Source organism: Pinus tabuliformis, chromosome 7, assembly GCF_031772625.1.
Source record: "Pinus tabuliformis cultivar Carrire ecotype Pingquan chromosome 7, CPIR1, whole genome shotgun sequence".
NCBI classification, from domain to species: domain Eukaryota; kingdom Viridiplantae; phylum Streptophyta; class Pinopsida; order Pinales; family Pinaceae; genus Pinus; species Pinus tabuliformis.
In genome coordinates, this window is record NC_142293.1 from 124,529,476 (window position 1) to 124,543,059 (window position 13,584).

The following is a 13,584-nucleotide window of genomic DNA, read 5'->3' on the forward strand; positions in this document are numbered from 1 at the left end:
TTCTAGAAATTTAAACACATTAACAGACTCATTGGCAAATTATGTGTTAGATAGACATTTGCAACATTTATAAAAGAAGCATTTCATCAATATTTGCATCAGGATCATGTAACTTAACCAAAATAAAACTTCGAAAATAAAAAATATATATATAATTGTTTTTGGTTTACACATGATGTTCTGTAACCAAGAAAAAATTGGTCATATGACCCAAAACTCAAAAATGTTGGGGGGCACCCTAGTTTAATGGTGCTGATGATAACAAGTCACTTCCTGTGCAATCATGCGTAAAAGCCGAGTCCATCGACTTGGCACGCCAGTAGTATGTCACTGCAACCTAAGAGGTAGCTAGTTGGTCCTCAAATCTGGAATACCAAGAGTGAGACCCTCAACCTGATCTTGCAATGTTGAAAGAGTCTATGCCACATCAAGGTCACGAAGGATAGCCCTTCCCACAGCCTCTCCTGCCGAAGTGGCAGCTAGTGCTCTCGGATGTACTGCTAGTCAGACTGGTCCAATGTCTGCATGAGCACATGAGTTTTGATTAGTCTTGAGTAAAGAAAATGTAAGAACATTATGAAAAGCAATAAACAGGAATATGGTCAGAGAATTTACCTATGGCACCCCACTGCTCACCAGCCAGCAGTACCAAATCCGGATCACCCCGGAAATCCATACCAGCATATGGACTCTCGGTAAAAACCATCTGCTGATGGTTGAACCACTCAAAGAAGGTATCAGAGAAATAAATCCGGGACTGACCCGCATGTCAGGCCATGAAGTCAACCCATCTCTGCATCCGTGGCTCAGTCGGTGGAGGTAAACCAAGTGGAATATATTGTGGCTGCATCAGTGGGATCTTTTCCAAGGCGAAAGTGGTCAAAATGGAACCATAACCAAAGTTCTTAATATTCCGCTTTTTACCTTGGTCAGTTGTTCTTTCATCATAGAGAGTATTGCATCACACCAGTTGAACACCTTTGGTTCAAGGCATTCCAAGGCATACTACATATAAGACCTGTTGGCCACATGAAGAGCCGCACTACCAGCCAGTCTAGCAAAAGTGAATAGAATGGTCCTCAAGTGTTATAGACATTTCTGTGCCTTGCAGCACTAAGCATGAAATGTCCATAATCCAAGGGATCCAAAGTCCCTAAAAGAGTTGTTCCTACCCCTAAAGGAACAAGGTCAACCAAAGACAGCTTTTCCCAGAAGTTCTCCACCAAAAATCACTCAGAAATGGTCAAATCAGGATCAATTCAGTAGCTCCACTAGCTGCCTGCGTTGAAATGCAGAGGTTACACTGGCCAGTTGCACTGCAACGCAGGTAGAAGCACTACCAGGGTGCGCTGAGCGGGAGGTGACAAATGGCAAGTTCATTCAATGAGGTGGAAAGACCCTAGAAGCTTCCAGAATCTTCCTCAATGAATTCGACCAAGTGATGAGTAAGAGGTTCTCAACCTCCAAGTGGAAGCAAGAACTGACAGAGAGAAGCCACAAGTCAAAACATAAGCTGACTCATCCTCTCTGCTTACATCTATATATGGATCTCTCACCCAGAGGTTCAGGAGGCTGGAATTTTGTACTTTGCAGAGAATTGTTGTTGGTTTGAGATTGAGATTAGTACATTGAGTGATTTATGCTTTGTTGGAGGAGAGGAAGGGATTCTTTTGCTGGGAGGTAGATGCTGGATCGGGACTCACTTGGTTGTATCTCCTCTTGAACCTTGTTATCATATCAATAAACCTATTTGAGTTTCTCCTATATGCTTGTATTTCAATGATGTTTTGTTGTATTTGCATATTTAGTTTATATCTGATCCTAAACTAGTTATGAATGTGAATCTATGTCTTTTGTGTAGTTTTCCTCTCTTGTGATCTTGCAGGAACTGGGTGTAGCTGGACCAGTGAAAGAGCAGGCAGCGGGAAGCGAGCAAAAGAGAGAGTGATTGGATCGACAAACTAACGGAAGATACCGGTTAGTTACATCCTTCTTTCTCTATTTGCATCTCATAAAGAAGAATACTCAGATAGCTTTCCTTGTTTGTTGCTAAGGCACTATCACCTCTTAGAGTGGGATAGGGGTATTTCGAATTGGATACTTTTCCCAACAACAAATTGGCGACTCCGCTGGGGAGGAAGTATCTTGTTAGTTTATTTGTGTTTCTATTGCTATTCATTTCATAAACTCAAGAGTGTCGAATCGAACTGCATTTGCTATTTACAAATGCAAAGTAGAGATCAACTACTCTAGTTCTCTTACTGGGCCTGTTTATGATCTGAGAAGCTGATCCACAAGTGCTCTAACAGCCCTTTGTGATAGATCTTAGTCCTCCTATAAATCATCCTCCTAATTTTACCTAATTGATAGCTTTTATCCGGCCAAAAACTGTAGATCAAACTGCAAACCGTAACCCAGAACCCAGAAACAACTCTCGTTTCTGCTTCAGCGCAAACTCTGTGAAGAGGTTCTGCATTTCAACGCAGGTCCCGTGAAGGCTACCTACACTGAATGTCAAATCCTCTGTGTTGGGAGTGCGCTGATCAGTCTTTGCCTTGTGCAGCTGTGGTTCCCTGCTTCCTTTTGCTCAGTTTCATCTTTGATTTTTGCAGCTTGTTATCAGTCAGTGTACCTATCTGAAACCCCTTTTCTTTGCCTCAATTCTGCCTCAGTTGTATAAAGAAACTGTATTCGTTCTTTGTGTATTTGTTACATCATTTGCAGTTTCCCATTACAAAAGTAAACTAGTCATACTCTCGCCCTTAGATCTAGACCTGTCGTAAGTGTCATTTTGATCTTAGGAGTGAGTTTGTTTGCTATTCACAGTTGATTTAGCTTTTAATTTTGTCTTTTGGTTTGAATTTATGCATTTCAAGTGTCAAAACAAGTAAATCATAAAGTGTCGTAATCGTCTTTTTGATTTCGAAAAAGGAACTTGTTTGTGTTTTTCACTTGAAATCGAATTCAAATTTGTACAACAGCTTTCTTTTTAGGCATCAATATTAAGAAAGTGAAAACAAATACATGCATATGTGCATTTGCATTTTGACAGTTTGTATGTTGATTTAGGAAAAAGTGCATTACTGTGTGCTCTATGCTCTTTGAGAAAAGATGGTGTCTTTCTTTTCCCCTTGTAGCTAGGATTTTCATTGTTGAAAAGATATAAAAGCTTGCTTATCATCTTTAGACTGCATTTAGGAATTGTATCATACATCTCGTGGTGATCCAAAAAGGCAAACTTCTAAGAAAGATCAACCTAAAATAAATTGAATGAACTTAACAACACTTTGTAACTTAACGCACAACATAGAGGTCTAGGCTAGAGACGTGTTCCGGCGTCGTAAAACCTGGTGACTGTCGATCTCGCTAATGGTTGGGTGATTCCTCCTGAGAGACGATAGCGCCAGTACGGATTGTGCTCCCACGTACCGTCGAGTATATATTGGGAGACCCCTATAGGCATAAAACCTTTATCCTTAGGAAGCCGTGTCGGCCGCCCTACTGATCGCAATGCACTGAACACAGCATTCGGGAAGATTGACCGCCCGTACCTTAAAAAGTATTCTGCGGTTTTGCGAAAAGTTTGACACACCCTCTACCTAGAACTACAGAGTAGTTCCTTTTGGCCTTTTTCAGACTCTATAACGGAAAAAGTCCATCCGAGCATTTGTCACTTCGGGCTCGTTAAAACATCGAAGGCGACTAGAGTCATCTTTTGCTTTTTCTCGACTCTTTAAAATTGAAAAAGCAAGTTGTGTCTAAAGCGTCGTTAAAATTTATTTTAAACGAAACAATCACCCTTTTTTCCTGCGTTGATCTTTAGGTTGAGAAAATGGAACCCACCAACCAAGGAATTCCCCTTGGTGGAAATCCTAGTCCCTTCTCCTCTTAGGGAGATGTTGGTGCGCCCCATATGGCCACATTGTCGCTTCCAGGACTGACAATTGGCCTGCCGGTCTGGCTCTTCTCAACCAATGTCGTTCAGAACACCACTATCCCTGAACAGTCGAATCAACAGTTAGACCAGTCCAGAGTTGCCCACCAGCCTTCTACTTCCTCTAATTCTTCCTCTCCTCCTTCCTCTTCGCTTGACGGAACTGGTAAAACAAAAAACCAAGTTCCTAAGGAGAAGAAGGAAAAGAAGAAGAAAGAGAAGAAGAAGAAGGAGCCAAAAGCGATTGGGGGCAAACAAGTGTCGTCTAACAAAAATCTACACACAGCACTGACTAGGCCTAAATCGCCATGTGTCATATGCAAGGGAGACCACTTCCACAGAGATTGTCCCTGCATCCCTTGGATACTAAGGGACTGGTCTCCCCGTTTGCACAATCTGGTGGCATCAACCTCTGATAGCCACGTTGGATGCATACCGTCAACTAGCGAAAGTGAAGTCCTTGGACAAAAAGGGAGAGCTAGATCCCCCTGTAGACTGTGCGAAGGCAACCATGCCATCCACCGTTGTCCCTTCTTAGACGAAGCGAAAAGAGTTTTGGATGATCGTCCGGTTTCACCGTTACGACTTCCTCTTGGATATAAAAATCTCTTGCCGAGTCCTTCGTTAGTTGAAAATCTAGTTGGCCCGCTCAAGTGGTCAGCTGAAGCGCCGGTTATTGAAGATGAACCAGCTGAATCCATACCCGACGAAAGTCAAAAGGTCGAGGCGGCAGTTGACCCAGTCTTGCCTTCAGAGGTTTTGTCTTCAAATGATACAATCACTGAAGAGGATAAAGATGACACCATCCAAATTCTCTTCATCAACACAGACTCCGATGAACACGGGGGCAATCCCCCCATTCCTTTATCACAGGAAGGAAGTTCGTCAGAGCGATACCCGGCCGTCTACTCAGTCCCACCACCAAGCAACTTGGTTGTCTCCTTCGACTGGAACCAACTAGGCAGACCCCGTTTGCCAGCAAGCATACCATTCAGAATTATCGTCCAAATATACAGAATGGTCATGGCTGGCACCATCATTGACGAGGGGGCATCTGTGAGTATCCTTTCCTCTATTGCTTGGAAAGCGCTTGGTTCGCCAGCGCTTTTGCCTGAAATGAGAAATCTAACAGGCTTTGATAAAGGAACCAGTCGACCTTTATGGATCCTCCCCAATGTGCCCATAACATTGAGAGGGAAGACTGTTCAAATGAACGTGATGGTCATTCAAGGACCCTTGGATTATAACCTACTCCTTGGACGAGACTATATATATTGCATGGGAGCCATCGTCTCCTCACTCTTTAGAGTAATGTGTTTTCCGCACGAAGGAAGAGTGGTCAAGCTCGTGGACCTGCTTTCATTTTCTAGATCACGCATCACAAATAGTCACATACCATCCCTAAATGGTCTCTTCACGCAAGAAATGTCTCAACCTACGGTCTGTCCTCCCGATGAGCACGAGTAATTTAGAGGGATATGACTGGAACCCAGGGGGCATGCGTCCTGGTCTGCTTCGGCAGGAAAACTTTGGGTATAGGGTAGGTTTCCGCGGGAGAATATGACTAGTCTGTACCCCGTCCGTCAGTGGAAGAGGGGTTATTCTAGAAAAAGATTCTCTTGTCAAAGTTATGTGAGTTGACAAAACTAAGTCAATCACCTTTGTCTATCTCGGTAGACATTGCCGAAGAAGTGTTTTGTTTGAAAGATTAATAGAACAATCTTTGGGTGACCTGTAAGAGGTAGGCCTCTCTCGCTGAAACAAATGTTTTATCGGACTAAAGTAGGGGTAACCTTGAAACTCTGTTTTATACCTGGGGGCATGCAACCCTTTTGGAGTGCAAGCAAGGGGCGGCTATTTATTTTTTAAATTTTTAGGTCCTCCCTTTAAACCTGTAGGTCTAACCCTTTAAACTCGTAGGATTAGTCGTTTCCGAACTTGCATAAAGAAAGGATTCCGGGGCAAAGCTTTATGAGGTGCAAGCCCCATAAAAAATGGCGTCTTAAATGAAACATTCTTATCATATGACTGGAATCGAGCAGTTTTAGCACATAGTTCATGCTCGTTAAAAAATAAACATAAGATTGAGCAGTTTTAACACATAGTTCATGCTCGTTAAACAATAAACATAAGATCGAGCAAGTGTTTCAATTTGCATTTAAGCTCGTTAAAAAATGAACTACCTGGTAAATAACCACTGCGAAAGTAAATTATCAGCCGTTAAAGCCATGGTCGTGTTTGCACCATCACCTCCACTTTTCATTGGCCGATCATTCACCTCCATTTGATTGTTTACCCATTTTGAGGAACAGCTACGAAGAGTGATCTCACTTAGCCATCCTTGTGACACTGCCGTGATTGGAAAATTCCAACCGTTACCTGGAATCAACTGCTACCCGTCTCATCACTCGTTCCTCAAAAGACGAGTCTTCTTTAAGCTCTTTTCATCTGACTCATAAAATATGAAAACATTGCCGAGTTTTGGCCTTCCAGCTCGTTAAAGCAACCGGAAATGCTATCCCTCCTCTAGATTTTAATCTTTTTGGACCTGAGGGATTATTGCACAAAAAGATCGAGCGCTTGTTTTGTTCGGCTCGTTAAAACTATCGAAAATCCATCCCTTCTGTATTGTTTTATACTTTTTTGGACTTAAGGGATTACATGACGAAAAAGGAACTTTGGAGTTATCTTTACGTACCTTTTTAGACTCTCTAAAAATGAAAAGGGACCAAGTTATCTTTGTCGTTAAACTCGTTAAAAAACATTAATAGCGACAAACTTGTCTTTAGACGAGAACGAGTTTCACTATCGCTAGGCTCGTTAAAACATAGCGATGGGTTTGCCCGAAGGGAAAATTATATAACAAGCATATGTTATCCTCCTCAAGCTTGACAAAAATAAAGAGGTACTGGTCAGAAATGACTGGGGAAAAATTGGGAGAAACTCAAAGAACTTTTATTGGTAGCAAGTCGCTCTTGAACATGACACTTCCACTCCGTGCCTAAGTCGGGTTGGGTTGTTTCATTCACCAGTCACATCGCCATGGTCTCGCCATACCATCCACCTTTGGGGTAAATGCTACCAATCCATCACACAAGTGTCGCCGATATGTTCAAGAGAAGTCATCCAGAGAAGTCAACCGTGTCCCATCCACTACCATACATTATCCTTCATCCTTTCATGACCGCCACCCTGAACCATATATCATCAGATCATTTTCACCTCCATCAAAATCATTTTCTCCGTTCCGTTTCACTGATGTGAGATACATTAAGGCCCTCCTTTGACGGATCACTTCTTGTCGACATCAGCTCATTATCCATGAAGTTGATCTAGGAACACCACCCTTCAGTACTTTGAAGCTTGCATGCCTCAATGGCAAGTTTCTCACTTCCGGCGACAGGTATACATCAATGACCTTTGACCAAAAGATTTTGCGTGGTGTTCGACGCCAAGTCCTTTATTCACACCACGTGAATTGTACTGCAGTACCTTGAGGGTCATTATCATTATCGGTGATTCCTCTCGCGCTTGTTAACAGTTTACATCATTGACTGGTAATCAAGCAATGTCTTTCCATGTTCGACTTCAGAACATTTCTCACATGGATCGACTTGTACTTAGAGTGAAGATCGAACGAGATTGAAGACGCCGTTTCTCACATGGATCGACTTGTACTTAGAGTGAAGATCGAACGAGATTGAAGACCCCGGATCTAGTTTCATCCATCCGGGCTGCGATATATATTCAGGAAAAATAAAGACATTGACATGTACAACATTGCAACAGATAATCATCCTACCGAAAGGATGATGATTTCATCAAAATCATCAGTCTCCCATCATACGATTGTCTGTTCTATGTACAGAAAAATGAATTTATAAAGCTGAGCATGGGAATGCCCGCCTCAGCTAAATTATGAAAGCAGTATGAAAAATAATGTATTGTATTGTATCTTATTACAGGTCTCCTCCCAGCATTGGAAGAACTTCGGATCCTCCTAATAAAGCATTTCACCCGATAAACGACCTCATACTTTAGGGGGAAACTGTTATAGACATTTTTGTGCCTTGCAGCACTGAGCATGAAATGTCCATAATCCAAGGGATCCAAAGTCCCTAAAAGAGTTGTTCCTACCCCTAAAGGAACAAGGTCAACCGAAGACAGCTTCTCCCAGAAGTTCTCCACCAAAAATCACTCAGAAATGGTCAAATCAGGATCAATTCAGTAGCTCCACTAGCTGCCTACGTTGAAATGCAGAGGTTACACTGGCCAGTTGCACTGCAACGCAGGTAGAAGCACTACCAGGGTGCGCTGAGCGGGAGGTGACAAATGGCAAGTTCATTCAACGAGGTGGAAAGACCCTGGAAGCTTCCAGAATCTTCCTCAATGACACTTGCCTCAATGAATTCGACCAAGTGATGAGTAAGAGGTTCTCAACCTCCAAGTGGAAGCAAGAACTGACAAAGAGAAGCCACAAGTCAAAACATAAGCTGACTCATCCTCTCTGCTTACATCTATATATGGATCTCTCACCTAGAGGTTCAGGAGGCTGGAATTTTGTACTTTGCAGAGAATTGCTGTTGGTTTGAGATTGAGATTAGTACATTGAGTGATTTATGCTTTGTTGGAGGAGAGGAAGGGATTCTTTTGCTGGGAGGTAGATGCTGGATCGGGACTCACTTGGTTGTATCTCCTCTTGAACCTTGTTATCATATCAATAAAGCTATTTGAGTTTCTCCTATATGCTTGTATTTCAATGATGTTTTGTTGTATTTGCATATTTAGTTTATATCTGATCCTAAACTAGTTATGAATGTGAATCTATGTCTTTTGTGTAGTTTTCCTCTCTTGTGATCTTGCAGGAACTGGGTGAAGCTGGACCAGTGAAAGAGCAGGCAGCGGGAAGCGAGCAAAAGAGAGAGTGATTGGATCGACAAACTAACAGAAGATACCGGTTAGTTACATCCTTCTTTCTCTATTTGCATCTCATAAAGAAGAATACTCAGATAGCTTTCCTTGTTTGTTGCTAAGGCACTATCACCTCTTAGAGTGGGATAGGGGCATTCCGAATTGGATACTTTTCCCAACAACATCAAGGGCCTGTCAATGAGATCTCGAATATTGATCTTGCTGTCCTTACTCGGCTGAGATCCCTCTTTGCAATACTAGCGAATGTAATCTCTCACAGATTCACCCCCATGGGCCGAACCTGATAATGAGATAGGGGCACCACGCCTCGATAAACCGGTCAAAAAATAGATGTCCATGACAGTCAAGGGGATGGATTTTCCCCTAATCCGGAACACCTGGTTGGTAGGATCCCATGCATCGAGAAAGTATTGCAACAAGTTTATTTGTTTCCTCATGCTATAGATGCGGAAAAACTTGAACAAGCCACAGTTCTGTAGTGCATTTACCATAACCGGATCATGTAAAGTAAGCATGTCCTCTTCTTCATGCTCACATTCTCACCATGTAACAGGAATTTTTCTCTGATGAATCTCTGAAAACAAACAAGAGAAGGGTCAAGATCCTCATTTGGTGAAGGAACAAGCAAAAATTTCCATGAAAAACTGTGCACAATTTTCCCTCCTTGTACCCATCGCACCCCACCAGTGTACTAGGTGGAATGCATGCTGACTAGCCAATGACCAAGCTAGCATGCATCGCAACTTTCGATATAGGAAAGGTGCGATGGAGCCAGGGAGAATTCTTCAAACCCCAGGGGCTCAGAAAAACCAGGAAACATGCTCAAAATTCAAAAAGGAAAGAATGAAACTGAAGAGCTCAGGTTTAGCTCTTACCTGGTCCAGACGGCACCAAGAATCGTCCACAGAATCTCTCGGAATTAGCTAGTGAAAATTGAGGGGGGAAACACCTCCAAAGCTCCAACAAACCAAAGTTCAAATGAAATGGTAAAATGAGAGGTAAAAACTGCTTTTAAATTACTTTTCACGTAATTCAAGTAAAATATTAGTGTTTTGACTCATTTTTCAAGCATATATTATTCGTTTCTAACTAGTTTGATGAAGCAATTGAGTAGGCAGTACAACCTTTGAAGGAGCAAAGTTGTCAATGATAAAATCAAGGGAATCAATGACCATTATATCAAGAAGTTTTTATGTGGAGTTCAAGCTCATTAAAAATTAAACATAAGCAGTGAGCAAATGTTTCCCCTAGAGTCTAAGCTCATTCATTAAAAAGTGAACCAATTTCTGGTAAATAACCATCGTGAATGCATTATCATCAACCTTTAAAGCCTTGGTCGTGTTCTCATCATCACCTCCACTCTATTCTGGCCGATCATTCACCTCCATTTGATTGTTTACCCTTTTGAGGAATAGTTGCGAAGAGTGATCCTGTTAGCCATCCTTGTGACACTGCCATGATTGGAAAATTCCAAACTTTACATGGAATTAGCTGCTACCCGAATTTATCACTCATTCCTCGAAAAAAGAGTCTGCTTTAAGCTCTTCTCATCTGACTTGTAAAATATGAAAAGATTGATGAGTAATTGGCCTGTCTAGCTCGTTAAAGTGACCGGAAGTGCTATCCCTCCTTTAGATTTTAATCTTTTTGGACATGAGGGATTATTACACAAAAAGATCGAGCGCTTGTTTTGTTCGGCTCATTAAAATTACTGAAAATTAATCCATTTTGCATTATTTTATTACTTTTTCAGACTTAAGGGATTATATGACAAAAAGTGATTGTTGGAGTTTTCTTTATGTCCCTTTTCATACTCTCTAAAATTGAAAAGGACCGAGTTATCTTTGTCGTTAAACTCGTTAAAACTTAATAGCGACAAACTTGTCCATACAGACAAGAACGAGTTTCACTATCGCTAGGCTCGTTAAAACATAGTGATGGGTTTGCCCGAAGGGAAAATTATAGAACAAGCATATGTTATCCTCCTCAAGCTTGGCAAAAATAAAGAGGTACTGGTTAGCAATGACTGGGGAAAAATTGGGAAGAAAACTTGAAGAAACTTTATTGGTAGCAAGTCACTCTTGAACATGACACTTTCACTCCGCATCTGAGTCGGGTTGGGTTGTTCTATTCACCGGTCATATCACCATTGGTCCATCACACCATCCATATTTTGGGTTAACGCTACCAATCCATCATGTCAGTGTTGCCGGTATGTTCAAGAGAAGTCACTCAGAGAATTCACCTGTGTCTCATCCACTGCAATACATTCACGCTCCATTCTTTCATGATCACCACCCTAAACCCTGTATCATCAGACTGTTTTCACCTCCAAAATCATTTACTCCGTTGCATGCCATAGATGTGGGATTCATTAAGGCCCTCCTACGGCAGGTCGCTTCTTGTCGACATCAGCTCATTATCCAAGAAGTCGACTTAGGGACAACCCTTTCAGTACTTTGAAGCTTGCATGCCTCAATGGCAAGTTTCTCACTTCCAACGACAGGTTTACCTCAATGGCCTTCGACCGAAATATTTTGTGTGGTGTTCGATGCCAAGTCCCTTATTCACACCACGTGAATTGTACTGTAGTACCTTGAGGATCATCATCATTATCGGTGATTTCTCTCGTGCTTGTTAACAGCTTACATGATTGGCTAGTAATCAAGCGATGTCTTTTCATGTTCGATTCCATAACATCTCTCACATGGATCGACTTGTACTTTGAGTGAAGATCGAACGAGATTGAAGACCCCGGATCTAGTTTCATCCATCCGAGCTGCGATATATATTCAGGAAAATAAAGACATCAAATGTACATCATCGCTGCAGAGATAATCATCCAACCTACGGGATGATGGCTTTACCAGAATCATCAGTCTACGCACAGACGATTGTCTGTCTTATGTACATGAAAATGAATTTATAAAGCTGAGCATGGGAATGCCCGCCTCAGCCAGATCATGAAAATATTATGAAGATAATGTATTGTATTGTATCTTATTACAGGTCGCCTTCCAACTCGAAAACACTTCGGATCCTCATGATAAAGCATTTCACCTGACATCAAAAGATTAACGACCTCATCCTTTAGGGGGCAACTGTTATAGGCATTTTTGGGCACTGCAACCCCAATCAAACATGTCCATAAACCAAGGGCTCCTAAGTCCCTAAAAGTGTTGTTCCATCCCCTCAAAGAACAAGGTCAGTTGATTACATCATCTCCCAGAAGTTCTCCATGAAAAACTACTCAGAACTGGTCAAAACTGGACCATCTCACCTGCTCCATGGTCAAAGTGCACTGCATCCCACATAAATGCACACGGGAGGTGCAATGCATACTGAAAAGCTCTTCTATGGGGTCCGATGGGCGAGCGTGGACAAATGGCAGAGTCAATTTGCGAGGTGGATGATCATGGAATCTTCTAGAAACTTCTCCTGTGACACTTGCCTCTTTGCATTCGCCCAGGGATGAGTAAGAGATCATCAATCTCCAAGTGGAATCAAGAACTATCAGAGAGAGGACACTAATAAAATCTCAGAAGCTGACTCACCTCCCTGCAATCATCTATATATGGATCCCTCATCCCAGAGATCTAGAGTCTGGAATTTTGTATCTTGTAAGGAAGTGCTGCTGGTTTCTTGGTGTAACATCACAGTGTTGAGTGATATAAGCTTTTCATGAGGTGAAGAAGGGATTTCTTGCTGAGAGGATGACGCTGGGTCAGAACAATTGGTTGTAATCCTCTTTGCTATTCTTGATATTAATAAATCTATTCAAGTTTTCCTCCACATTCTTGTATGATTGATGATATATGCATTTGTGTGGTCAACATATATCTGGTCCTATATTTTTTATGATAGTAGATCTCTGTTCTTGGACAATGTTATGCTGCTTTGATTCCACAGGTGCTCTTTGAAGCTGGGTAGATGAGGAAGCGAGTGGCAGAGATCTATCAGAAGGGAGAGGAATCAAGGAAGGAACCAAGCGCAAGACAGAGGTTTGTCTCCTTTGTTCCCCTCTTATCTACTTCTCATAAAGGAAAATGAAAGTAGTTTTAGTTTGTTTGTTTCTAAGATAGCTACTAGTCTTAGTGGGACTAGCAGCTCTGCATAGACACTAGATTTCCCGATAACAGATGTGTCGCAAAATCATCCTTCATAGCTTATCGATTAAACTATTTTGATGCTTTTGATTTGATTTGAGTTTGTTCAAAGTGATGAAAAGATATTTCTTCAAGTTTGAAAGTGTCGTTTTGAGTCCTCCTTTCCCTCTTTGAAGAAAAACTGTCAAAAATTGTCACTTTGAGTAAAACATTTTGAGTCATTGTTGTGTTTGGTTTTCCTTCTTGAATCATTCACATTAAGGAGATCTGAAAACAAATACATACATTTCCATTTTGGAATTTTTTGTTTGTGTGCAAAAATATGATTTAGGAAAATTGCATTAGGGAGTGCTCTTTGCTACTTGCTTTAAAAGCGCTTCTATGCTCTATCCATTGTAGTTAGGATTTTCATTGGTTAAATAAACGAAAATATTGTTTATCATTGTAGATTGCATCTTTAGGAATTTCAAATCATACATCACGTGGTGAACCATCAAAGGCAAACTTTTAAGAAAGGTCAACTTTAAAATGAACTTCAATGAACTTAACAATGATTTGGAATCTAACACAACACATTTAGAGGTCTAGGCTAGAGACGTGTTCCGGCGTCGT